Genomic DNA, 14124 nt, shown 5'->3' on the forward strand with positions numbered 1-14124 from the left:
AAAATGACACAAACTTTTAGAAATTTGTGAATGGGCTATAGGGGAATTGTTTATCCATTAAACTAGTTAATATATTATTTTGTTAAAAGACTTAATCGCCATCATTGCAATATGGACTTTACTGAATAAAATTGTTCACTTTGATGAACTTAATTGCATATACAACTATATACAAGTCAATTATTATATACACATATGCAAATTCAAATACGCACATATCAGCATGCGTACACATACGAGAGTAACAAATACAAATTTGTATTTTACTATATTGGCACGAAGAATCCCCGTGCACACAGTGGAAGCAATTCTAACACGTATAAAAAATATGTGGGAAGAGGAGGAAACACTCAATAATTTATTTAACTCAGAACAAATATTAAGTCATAGCCTTTCGCTCACGACAACTCACAAATCTCAACTATGAGATTTTCTCTCAAGTCTAATCTCTAGACTCAACTCAACTCTCTACATCACTTCTCTACTTTTCATCTAATAGCCTACTAGATAGTAGTATTTATAGACTCTAAAACTTCCTAAAACAAATATAATTGCAAACCAAAACTTATTTGGAAATTGACTTGAGATTTCCTAATCTAATATGGAAACTAAACAAATAAGATACCAAAACGAATTAGGAAACTAAAATGGCTTGGTTTAATATCCTTCATTGCCTCCCTTAAACCAAGCTCTTGATGTTGTTATCTCCAATACCGTCCCTAGCTTGAAATTCCATGAAAAATTTAGTCGCGGTATAAACAACATTCAACACCAACTTCCAATAGATCTCCAATTTCATCTTCATGCGCAATAGTGGACAAAATTTGTACTTCTCAAACAACTTCTTGGCTTGATCACTCTTGTCAAAAAATTCGAACATATTCACCCATACTCCATTTGATACTCCATAATTTAATTCATTCATATCACCAATAAAATCTCCCAAAACCAGAAAATTATAGTTGATGCTACCAATGTTTTTAGCATCACCATGTTTTCCCTTTACTTTTTTCACACTAACAATTGCATCAACTTTAGCAGTATCTCAATTTTTAATTAATTTGTCCACTTCACAATTGATTTCAACCAAGTCCATCACATGATTTTCCTCTTCAACAAATTCATCAACCTCGATAAAGTCAACAATTTCTCTATCATCATGATCTTCAATCACATCTTCAATTTGATCAATGATTTCACTTTCTTTCTCAATCACTTGCGAAATTTCTTCTTCAATCACAATTTCTTCATCTTCATGTGTGTCCACAATTGCCATAATTTCTTCTTTCTTTGTCTCATCAAAAACTTCTTTTTCTTCTTCCTCGTCACAAATTTCTTCTCCACCATGGTTCTAGGAATTTATTAAAAATGTCCAAGCCTCCTTTGCTGTCTTTACATGTATGAATTTTTTCACTACATGTAACTGGACTTGGGTTTGGAGATAGTATAATGTCTTATAGTTTAACTGTGTATTCTTCTCTAATTGTTTAACTGCATTCCTTAATAATTATGTGCCTGCTATAGGTTCCGTGAACCCCTTTTGGATAATATTCCAAACTCCAATATTTTTGGAAAAATTCTTCATCATCGACCTTCAAATCTCAAAATCGTTTTTACCATCAAAGATAAAAACACCACAACATGGTAAATAATACGGATCCATATTTTTATTTCACAAACAAGCCCCAAACCCGAATTTTGCTAACAAGCCCCATGATCAAAGCCTAGGGCTCTGATACCACTTGTTGGCACGAAGAATCCCCGTGCACACAGCGGAAGCAATTCTAACACATATAAAAAATATGTGGAAGGAGGATAAGAACAAACACTCAATAATTTATTTAACTCAAAACAAATATTAAGTCGTAGTTTTTCGCTCACGACAACTCACAAATCTCAACTATGAGATTTTCTCTCAAGTCTAATCTCTAGATTCAACTCAACTCTCCACATCACTTCTCTTCTCTTCATCTAATAACCTACTAGACTAGTAGTATTTATAGACTCTAAAACTTCCTAAAACAAATATAATTGTAAACCAAAACTTATTTGAAAACTGACTTGAGATTTCCTAATCTAATATGGAAACTAAACAAATAAGATACCAAAACGAATTAGGAAACTAAAATAGTTTGGTTTAATATCCTTATACTAAATATATGTGTAGTCATATATAACTAAATGTGCTTATTTCAATTGATATACATGAAGTATGAGTGTACGCACACATAGGAGTGCTCGTACATGCCTACATGTATATAAGGACAATTTCATAATTTTACCTACAACATTAATTTATTTACGTATGAACGGCACTCAAAACTCTATTCCCAAATTTCCTCAAACTCATACCCTTTTTGTAAATAATGAATCTTCATATTATTTTTTCCCCAAACTTTTCCCAAGTCTATATGCCATTTGGGTGAATTTTGAAAGAATGAGAGGAGTCTCAACTCTCAATAGACTATAAGCCAATTGTATTAATACCCCTTATTTATTAACAATTGCTTTTATTATATTATAGGTCACGTTCATGCCCTCCTTCATTTTTTATTTATTTTAAAAAATTAATAAATTTTGAGGCTGCCACTCGGGATTTGCCAAAAAAAAGCCAATTGTCTACATAATCTCAAAAAAAAAAGGATACCAAAAAATTTTATTTAGATTTGGTCTATAAAGTATTTGAGGAAATAATTCTCTCTAGTTTGAAATTTCTGTTATAGGTAAGATATTCATTTTGGATGGAACAAATTATAAACTTTTATACATTATTATAAGATGTATAAAATTTGTATGTCTATCCATATTCCTATTTAACTGTACGCCAAAAATTTAGCAAGATATAAAATAATGTATTAGAAACGATCAGCTTACAGTAGACTGCATTATTAGGCTGACTTACAAGACCATATTGTCACGCCTGTTTCGTCTAATATGTAGACCATTTCAAGCAGTTCCATAATTGATTATATCTGAAAGTCATCGAAATACCAAACAACTGAAAACAGTTGAGTGCCAAAATTTGAATAGTATTAACTTTATCTTGTTTGGATTGGTATTCTTAGGAGTTTTTGTAGAAAAATATACTGTAACGATTTAATGTATGTGAGGTAAAAAAGTGATTGAGAAATATATTCACGAAAAACGTAAAAATTTTTCTACACAAAATCACAATCCAAACAGTTGATTTCTGCACGTATATAGTTTCAAATAAATATCTCAACAATTTTGTTGGTTAACTTTTGAGAAATTCATCTTTAAATCATATTAGTGCTTTTGGCGCGCCCTATGTGTGACTATTTTAAAAATCTGAAATTGTTGCCTTTTTCTAAAAACAATTTATTGCAGTATATTAAAAATCATAATACAGAAACAAAGGGAACGTAAGCAATTCGAACACTAACTACAAAGGATATTTATTTTTGGTGCATCATGAATTGTTAGAAATTTAGAAGGGTGGCTCTTGCTTTACAGTTTATACATAGTAAAATCATGTCTAAAACTCTTTTTTCTTTTAATTTTTAGCAAGGAAATGATGGAATTTAAGAAGCGGCAAGGAGAACAGGAGTGTTTAAAATCAACCTTCGAATTTTAGTTGTTTATAATAGTGAAAGAAGTCCATAAGTCAGAATAATAAACTTTGAATATTTTGTTACTTGAAAGGTACTTCGGAAGTTGGATGAGCTCAAAGTTGCATGCATGCACAAGCGACGTATTCCACGGCTGACCTCTCAAAGTTATTTAAATCGGATAAAAGGCTAGCATGCTCGGCGAGGCAGATTATTTATCAAAATTTATTTGCTTACATCATCATTACAATTTTCAACACATCTTTTTATCTTTTCAATTATTTTTTTATCTCACATACATCATATCACAAAAAATGCTACAATAAAAATATCTCAAATAATTTACAATCCAAACACAAGTTAAATTTTTTTTTTTTTGTCCTTTATGCAAAAACAAAGGAAATACTTGGAAAATGGAACACGTAAATTCATCATTTGTAAAAAGGTTAAGTTTGAGAAAAATTTGGGAAAGAGGTTAGGAGTACTATAAAGTATGCATATATAAGAAATAAGTCAATGTCGTAGGCAAGCTTACAAATTTATCGTTATAGGCAAATATAAGCACTCAATCTATTGTTATGCTCTGACTCACTCGCTAAATGACCTTTGTGTAACATCTTGAGAAAGATTAGAAGATTATTGCGTGTTTTTTTGGACTTCTATACAGCATATTTATTGAGAAGTCAACTCTTCTGTGGATAGATTAGTGGCTATTAGGGCATATCTGGTAAATGGTAAAATGGTATTTAATTGTATTCAGTAATTGCAGTCACTAGTTCGAGCTTATCTTGTTCTAGATTCGCCCCCAGGCCCGCCTTGGGGGTGGAGGGGTTGCCCAAAAAAAAAAAAAATAACTAGTAATTTTACTTAAGAGTTTCTATTGTTATTTTTATTACTTTTATTTCATGTTTGTAGTATAAATTTAATTTTTTATATTTGTGATAGTCTAAATAATAAATGAGTTCAGAAAAAAGCACTCAATCTACAATTTTTTAGGTTATATATGTAGAACATATATCAATTAAAATGTACGCATGCAAGTGTATATATGCATAAATCAAAGGTTCAATCCCTAGCCAAGTGCCTTCCTGTAATGTTACTTTAATAGCAATTTGCCTCATTAATCGTCCCATCTAAATAGGTGACACATAGTATATCAATTCAAATGTACACATTGCTACAAGTAAAGTACACGTTTCTGAAGGCTATTTAATCAATTAGCGAAAAATTTATCAGCTGCTTTACTCCATAAAATATAAATAGTAATCCATTTCCTACCCGTTAAGTTTTCAAAGGAAAAATGACATGTTTTGTCCCTCACATTTTTTAGAATTTTTTTTTTGTCCCTTGCTTTTAGAATGAAGCAAATTACTCATTCACATTCTAAAAAGGAAGCAAATTACTTCCAAAATGACAATCTAATAGTATAAAATTTAAGAGTAAATTTGAAAAATTACTTTAGTTCCTTTCAAATCTAGCTACACTTGATATGCACGCGACATTAGGTCAACACAAAAAAAATTAAAAAGTATAACGGAAAAAACAAACCCTTCTCTCTAAAAAAATTTAAAAATTTTGAAAAATGATATTAAGTCAACAATGAAAGAGAAAAATTAAAAATTATAACATCAAAAACAAAACCATTCCCTCTTAAAATTTTAAAAAAAATTTATAACATCAAAAACAAACACTTCTCTCTAAATAAATTAAAAAATTTGGTGTTACAAAATATCAAAATTTTGTAACTCTAGTGTTTGTTTTTATGTTATAATTGTTAACCTTTTCCCTTCCTTTTTAGGCTGACTTATTGTCATTTTCTCAAAAATTTTTAATTTTTGACTTTATGCTCTAATCTTACCCCTAAAATCTATATCAAACTGTCATTTTGAAACTAATTTGATTCGTATTCACGTCATGAAGAACTATTTTGTTTTATTTTAAAAGTGAGTGATTAAAAGATTTTTTTTCATGCAATGTCAGTTCAGGTTCCCTTCTTTTCAGAACTTACACATAATATTGTCTTTCACTTTGCAGTAGACAACTGTGACCACAGCTCATTATTCCCTGAACTCTGCTACATGGACGGTTGTCAGTCAGTGCCTTTGATCCAATCTCCACATGTTTGGTAAATATACCTGAAACTTTCATTTTTTTTTCTACTAAATTATTCCCATCAGTCACTTGCCTAGGCCCGACATCATTCGCAAACGGCCGAATACGAATGGCGATAATATTGGATGCACGAATATGAATGCCGTCCGTCTCCTCCTCTTGCCTCCTCCTGTGTCTAGTCCAGAGAAATTGTATCAGCATAATGCGCAAGGGACGATGCTTTACTTACCAATTGGATGGACGGTGAATACCGCGGATGCGTGTTAAAATAAGTTGATTCAATTGATAATGATGGATTATTTTTTTTTACGAAAGATCATATTTGAATTTCACTGCTGACATGAGATCTGTATTGATGAATGACATATAAAAATTTTATAAGAAATTTATGATCCCACAAATTGGTTATAATTCTATAAGTATGCTTCAATTTATATTAGTGATTGAAGTCGAATATATTCAAACTTCATCTTGCCTTAAAAAAAAAAAACGAAGGATGCTTAGCCTATAAAGGTAGTCAGAATCAAAGCATCCAAACTTTATCTTATACAATATATATATATATATACACACGGAGGATGCATGACGCTGCTGACCGACCGTCTCCTCCTCTTATGTCTTGGTCCAGAGAAATTGTACTAGCATAATGCGCAAGGGACAATGCTCTACAGCCAGTTGGATGGACGGTGAATACGCGGATGCGTGTTAAAATAAACTGACTCAATTAAGAATGACGGATTATTTTTTTCATGCAAGATCGTACCGGAATCCCACTAATGGACGATATGTAAGAATTTTTATAAGTCATTTATGATCTCATAAATTACTTATAATTCTGAATGTATAATTTACCTTGTACTAATGATTCAAGTCGAATCTATTTAAACTTTATCTTACTAATATATATATATATATATATATATATATATATATATATACATGGATACGGGGCAGGGATGATTATCAGGTGGACCGTCTCTGAGCTGTTCATGGCCAAGATTTGATCCTAAAAATTTGTATGGTCCAAATTACTTCTTGTACCTCGTTTTTAACAACGTGTGTGGGGCTCACAAAAATTTATTCTAAAGTTATACGTTGTACAAATAAAGTTACGCTGTGTGAAAATAAAATTACATGCTGTGTAAAATATACAAAGTTACACACGCAAGTGCAACCGTTCCTATCCCTGGTCCATTTATATACACACACAGGCTGCATTGACGCTGCTGACCGCCTCCTTCTCTGACGTCTTGGTCCAGAGAAATCCGTGTTTGGCCTTTTTTTTTTTACTATTAAGTTCGTCAAAAAGCGACAGAGTTTTATAGCTCGTCCGCTAATTTTCTTTGCGTAAGTTTGAGTAAGTGCTCATCAAATCATCTTTCCATTTGGCACTGGTCACTTCAATGTCCTAATCCTTCTAGATTTTTTTTCTTCTTTTTCGGGTAAGGGGCTACGACGGTCTGTCCCAAACAATAAAAGGCTCCATATTTGTCGTTAAGGTCAAAATTCGAAATATAGACATAAATGAAAACATTTAATATGTACAAGATTCACGCGAATAATAATTAAATATAGTAACTATTTTTTGTTATGAATTACGACGTGTTCAAAAATTCCTGTATCATTCTTGAACGAGTTATACTTCTCATTACTTTCTGCCCCTCTCTGTTTTTAGTTCTAGGGAATCATGTACTTGATCGTTATCTTCTTATAGCTGGAATATAAGTAGATTAATTTACGGTTCTGAAAATAAATTGTACTCAACCTTTTTGGGATTGCTAATTAGGGTTCTTTGAAGCTAGACAACCCTTGGTTACCCTCTCATCCTTCATCATATTGAGATAGCAATTACTTAATTGTCTTTTATACGTAACATATAGTGGAAGGGAAAAGGAATAAAAGCATGAATCTCAACAAGGACTTTATTTCAATTGCCATACAGTGGAAGGGTTTATTTCAATTTTAATTAAGGGTTTAATTAAGTACTTTATACGTAACACATAGTGGAGGGGAGTATTTTATTTCAATTGCCAATTTCTCCCTCCCTCCAGTTGCTCCTTGTAGTTGAAAAAAACTACTTCAAAATTTCAAGATAGTGCACATAGGTAAGCAATCCATGGAAAAAACTGTCATTTTATGTAACACAAAAAAGTGCTACAGAGAAGCTAAAGTCATCTTGTCTCTTTTTCTTTCTCTTCCGTTTGGATTAGCTGTTTTTTGGAGTGTTTTTGAAAAATTTTACTGTAACAGAGTTTTTATAGTATGTTTTAGAAAATATTTTGGAATATTTAAGAGTAGAAGAGTTTTTAGAATATATTTTGGGATATTTTTTAAATATTAAAAAAATTTTAAATTACTTTTTAGAGTACTTTTTAAAAATTTTAATAGTATTTGAAAAACTATTATCTTAAGCTGCCCAAAAAGCCTAATATCTTAACAAGCTTTCTGTCCTTCAAATTGATCTAACAAACATGAACATCTTTCTTTTGTCCTTTTCGAGTTGATGAGCTTCTTTTTCCTACAAACACAAACACGCAATCGTTGGTGTGGGAGTCAAACTCTCAAAAGAAACACAGTAGAAACTCAGTCTGAGACTCATGATGGGTACTATTGACCATGCAGATGCAGGATGGTCAAATGAGTATAATGATATTCACCCAATTTTTTTAACTTCGAATTGATTATTCAAATGCCAGAGGGTCAATTATTAGGATTGTTAGACTCTTTCCCGCTGTTAGATTTGAAAAAAAAAAAACAGATATTCAAATCATGCATCTATAGTTAAAATTAAAAAAACTGTCACAGAGATTTGAAAAATTTTTATAAAAAAAACTATAAAATGAAAGTGAATAAATTGATATGATTACATAAAAAAATATATCTTTGTTACGCAAACCGACGTGCGATTAGACAAACATCAACTGTGCCCTTTATAAATTAGGTTGGTTGAGATTCTAAAGTAATAATTTTTTTTCTAAAGTAATAATTGATTCAGCAATTTGTTCAATGAAATCGTTATCTTATCATGTTAGGTGGGTACAAATTGGACGCATCCTCAACTACTCGTTGACAAAACGTGATTTTGTTTATGTTAGGACATTGTTGATGTTTATCTTTTGGCATTTACTAGTTCAACTTCAAATGGGAGCCAGGAAAGAAAGCTTGACCAGTACAAATATTACCATTTCTTAATGATAATAATTAATTATATGACATCCACTATAAATAAGCAGTGATACCCAACATTTTCCTTGCCTAATTAATACTGGTAATGAACTCACAATTAACAGGGATATGATAGAAGATGCAGTAAATTACTTCCTAGCCTTTGGTTTTGTCTATTTTTACACGACTTTCTTAATGTTTCAAATTATCAATATAACTCTGCGACAGTTTTATATAAAGTGAAAATTCGACAAAAAGCACTGCAGCCTCTGCAGTGTTGTTATTTAAAATGCCACTATTGGCTTGACTTGATTAAGTACTAAACACAAGAGGGACTAAACACTTTATAGAAAATCATAGAAAATTATATGGATGCATGCAAATTAACGAGGGCAATTAAGTGGATATAAAATTTCAGTACTTTTTTTTTTTTTTTGGAGTGAGTCCGGTCAATCTCCATAACCACAGTTGCTTTTAATTCATTTTCACTTCACATGAAATTATAAGTGAGTTTTATGTGAATATTTCAAAAGATTAGGATTGTCATGCGGTAATTGATACCATAGTACGGTAAATTTTAATTGATGCTAGAAGATAAGACAAATAGTGGTAACACAAAACTAAAAAAAAAAAGAAAGAAAGATTATATTGGGGAATTTGCTTCTAGTTGTTAATAGCTAATTCTACTACTGCAAAATAGGATATCACATCCCCAAGTTACATAATCCTCATCCGGTGTTCGTTTGCGTGCTAAAAATATTTCTCTTTTTCCTTGGGAAATCTTGTAATTGCGCTATTCTGATTTTAAATCTTTTTTTTTTCTCTTAGCACACAAAGTAAAAATTCATAGGTTAAAATATAGCAAATAAATAACTGACAGTAATAATGATTCAAACCAGAGATTTTGCCATTTGAACTAAAAATGAAGAAACGTTCAAGCTTGCGTGTCCACTCAAAATTATATCATTGATGAAGTCAAATAGAAGAGCTTTGAGCAACCAATGTGGAATAGTAGTGAGCTTTATTCAGCTAACGAATGGATAGCTCAAAGGTAAAATCAGAAGTTTATATCAGGTGTAATAGGACAAAAAAATCATGCAAAGAAAGATAATTTACCATATTAATATATGTGGGAAAAGAGAGAAAACTTAAGGTTGGATAGCATTTTCCATGGATTTTTTGTAGAAAAATCACTGTAGCGATTTGATGTATGTGAGGTAAAAAGGTGATAGGAAAATATGTTCACGGAAAACAAGACCATTTTTCGGCGGAAAATGGCTGTCCAAACAAGGCATAATTTAACACTCACTTCTTACCTAATATATAAAATTTTTGAAATTTGTAAAATATAAAAGCACCATAACTACTTCATTGGTCGTGAATTAACTACTAGACATGCTGAAAATTTTCAATTTAAAAGACAGCACATCACGGCAAATATATAGAGTCCCCTAGTCAGCCAACTTAAGGGTAAAAACACCAATTTAAGAACCTATGCAGGGAACTGACTATCGCTTACCAAACGTAAGAAATACAACTAGACAGACTAAAACTAATATGGAACCCGACCAAACCCACCTTGCAACAAATCAAACTATTTTGGCAATCAAGTTAAGTAAATAAAATTAAGCTTAGTTTAAATATGCTAATAGAGAAGATATTGTCTGGTTCTTAATAAACATGTAAGAATAATACTGATATTTTTTTGTTCAATTAATTCATACTAGAAAGTGCCACGGACGGGTCGGCAACTAGTGATTTTCTTATTTTGAAGATAACGAAAATCCCAAAAACTCGTGCTTACTCAATGTTACTTTGCTTTATTTACGAGCTATTATTCTATTTAAAAGTCCTTTAGATTTTTTTAATATTTCTATTACTAATTTTTTATTTGCTAATGGATATGCATTCTTCATCCAACTTTATTTGGGTATCGCTCCAAAAAAAAAAAACTTTGTTTAGGTATCATGCCATTATGCCATATATGAAAAGGTAAAAGTTTTCTTAGGTAATTATTCATTAGAAAAAGAGGAGCATGCAACATCTTTTTTTTTTTAAAAAAAAATTTCTAGTATGGGAAGGGTAGGACTTAAGAAGCAGGAAAAGGACAAAGAGATTAGAACTCAAAACTTCTAATTCTTAGGGATTCAACTTTAACCACTAGACTAAAGTTTGGAGCAAATAACAACTGATCCTTTCTCCTTCAAAAAATAATCTTTAAGAATTAAAATAAGGGCATTATGGTACAAACCATTCTTTTTAAAGTTGTTCTGATTTGTGTAGGTTAAAAGCTTGATTGCTGGAGTAATTTGTGTAGGGAAGTTTTATATACCCCTAAAACGGTCCAAAGTATGCACACAAATTTTCACCCATGATGACCAAACTCTTGCCTAATGAGAAGTTGAGAAAATCAACTACACTAATTAGAGACTAAGGTTGAGATATCATGAAATATTCAAATTCCTCTGCCTTCTTTTTGTTTCTTTAGTCCCACCCTTCTTCTCCTTTTTTTTAAAAAAAAAAAAAATAAAGTACATGAACTGTTAGAGAAATTATTACTTGCGATCAAGTATTACTAGTTTTGCGCGCCTTACGCTACGTGTGAGGGTGCCTAGGCATGCATTGAATCATTTGTTCGTTCTGTTGCATTCGCATTGTGTCAACTTCGTGGTGATCTAAATTTATTTGGCGTAATGAGTATTTCTTTGAGCATGTAAAAAGTAGCGCAAAATGTAAACGTCTGGAGACAAAATAAAAGTAATGGAAGAAACATAAGAGATGAAAGCCATGGCAATCACTGAGTAGATAATGATGAAATCTATTTGACCCCAAGCAAAATTATACAGAGCTTATAAATCCACGTATATATGGTAATCATGCACTTAAATCTCAGCTTCGATGCCTGAAACTAATGAATATTGATGATGAAAAGGAAAAGTTTGAAAGGCATATTTCTGTCCCAAGGAATTGATATCCACCGCTTTTCTGGCATCAATCCCTTTCAATGCTCCTAGGGAAACCTAAATGTCCGCAGGAGGCAAATCAATCCCTTTCAACGCTGCCGGGGAAAACCCTCAACCGTGATTTCCATCTTCTTCAGCAATTATTTAGATAGCCTACAGAGTTTGACCATGCCAATTTCTTTCGGTTAGTGCTTTTCCAATGGTTGAATTGATGAATGTGAGATGAAAGCAACATATAGAGAATTGACCAATAATTGATTATAAAATATGTTAAATAAACTATCTTTTTTTTTTTAATTTGCGACCACACTGAAAAAATTTTTCTACCTTCGACACTAAATTCAACCATCGCTAAGCTTAACTATTATATTCTAATACGACGTATAATACTATGCAAAATTAAAGTCAACGCAATTAATATGATTTACATAGAACAAAAAACAAGTAGGCGAAACTCCCAAAAAAAAAAAAATCAATCTGAAGACCAGAAAAAACTGTCTTGAATGACACTTTTTTTTTCTTGAATTAAGCCTCCTTCTTGTTCAATTGTAGTGCAGAAGGTTTTTGGCATCGTTAAATGAAAGGCTAGTTACATGAAAGAAAAACACCATATAAATTGTAATCATCCTCAGCGTGGGCGTGGCACACCCATGTTTTAGAATTCTCCTATACATGCAAGCATTTTGTCAACTCAATTTCATAGGCAAAAGATATCTGTAGAAATGCTATCAATCTTCGAGTAGTTTTATATTCACGATGCTCACATACAACCACTATAGAGTACCAATTAACAAGTAGTTTTGTTGTTTATTTGTATTGTCTAATTTATTAAATGTGTATATTAATTGTTTCTCACTTTTAATTATTTTTATCCTTTTACTAATACGACTTATATATATATATATGCATAAGAGGTATTTATGAAATAAAAGTTTCATCTCTTTCCTTAAAGTACTTTTTTAATGTTATTTTTTTTTAATTAGACTAACTTTGTTATCAAAACCTTAACCTCAAGGGAGGTTTGGGTAATTTTATAAATTTCAGGGAAGGTGAATGAAATTGTTAGAAATCTCAGCGGAGGTTTATTATCCCTGTAATAAAGTATCTTAACATGCAAAGGATGAGGTCAATTTCACAAGTTCTTATTCAGGGCAATCTTTCCTCCTGTAAAGCAAAGATATACGACAACTAATCTCTGGTTGTCGATCTTCCAATGCAAAAAGTAAGGAGAGGAAACTAAAATTGAGAATTTTAAACAAAAAGAAAAAGGAAAAGGAAAAGAAAGTGAAGAAGCATACATGCAAACGTTACAATCGTGGTCCATCCACCAAGAAATGCAACCTCTCCGGTTTCAGTTCTCTTCTGTTGTGTAAATTGATAGAATTTCGATGTAATATGATAAAGTTTTGGGCAAATTATATTTTACTCTCATGTGGTTTAGCGTTTTTTTACATAATTCCCTCATGGTTTGGATTAAAATGTCAAAGTGACAGAAATAGTCACTCGTAACGGAACTTCTAAAAATGTCGAAATTACCCTTATAAATACATAACACATTAACCCTGTATGATTTTTATATTTTACTATATAATCCCTTTATAGTTTAATACTTTACCATATAATCCCCTTATAATTTTCAAAATATACACATAACCCCCCTTGGTTAATAAATAATTTTCAACTTTATAGAAGGGTATTTTTGACATTTTAGGTGACTCTGTTACAAATGGTCATTCCCATCACTTTGACACTTTAATCCAAACCATAAGGGGATTATGTATAGCTTTTGAAATCATAGGAGGGTTATGTAAAAAAATATTAAATCATAGGGGGTAAATTGGAATTTGCCCTAAAGTTTTAGTGAAAACACGAATTATAACTGTGTTGATATAAAATTGACGATTAAGCTAAAAATGTATTAGCTTTCGTTGAAATTGTGCCAATTTCTATAATTGAACGGAACGCAATGAAATTTCAACGGGAGAGGCATCGGATCCCACACACTACTACTCACAGCCACCCAAAAATAGCACATGATTCATAATATTTGAGAGTCAATAGCCCAAAGCAAACACTCAATCATCCAAAAGGTGGAGATTTGCTGCAAAAGCAATGCCTCAACCTTTTGACCCAAAAAGAAAAAAAAGCGATGCCTCAAGCAAAAGTTCGAAAATTACCCACCTAGTACAGGTGTTAATCGGGACGAAAATTCACTGTAGCTAAGGCAACTCGTCTTTTGGGATTGTAGGATACATGTGCCGGCAACATGAAAGTAGGTCAAGATAACAAAAAATGAGATTAAACATGTCTCAACA

The sequence above is a fragment of the Coffea arabica genome, chromosome 11e (genome assembly GCF_036785885.1).
Source record: "Coffea arabica cultivar ET-39 chromosome 11e, Coffea Arabica ET-39 HiFi, whole genome shotgun sequence".
Lineage (NCBI taxonomy): Eukaryota > Viridiplantae > Streptophyta > Magnoliopsida > Gentianales > Rubiaceae > Coffea > Coffea arabica.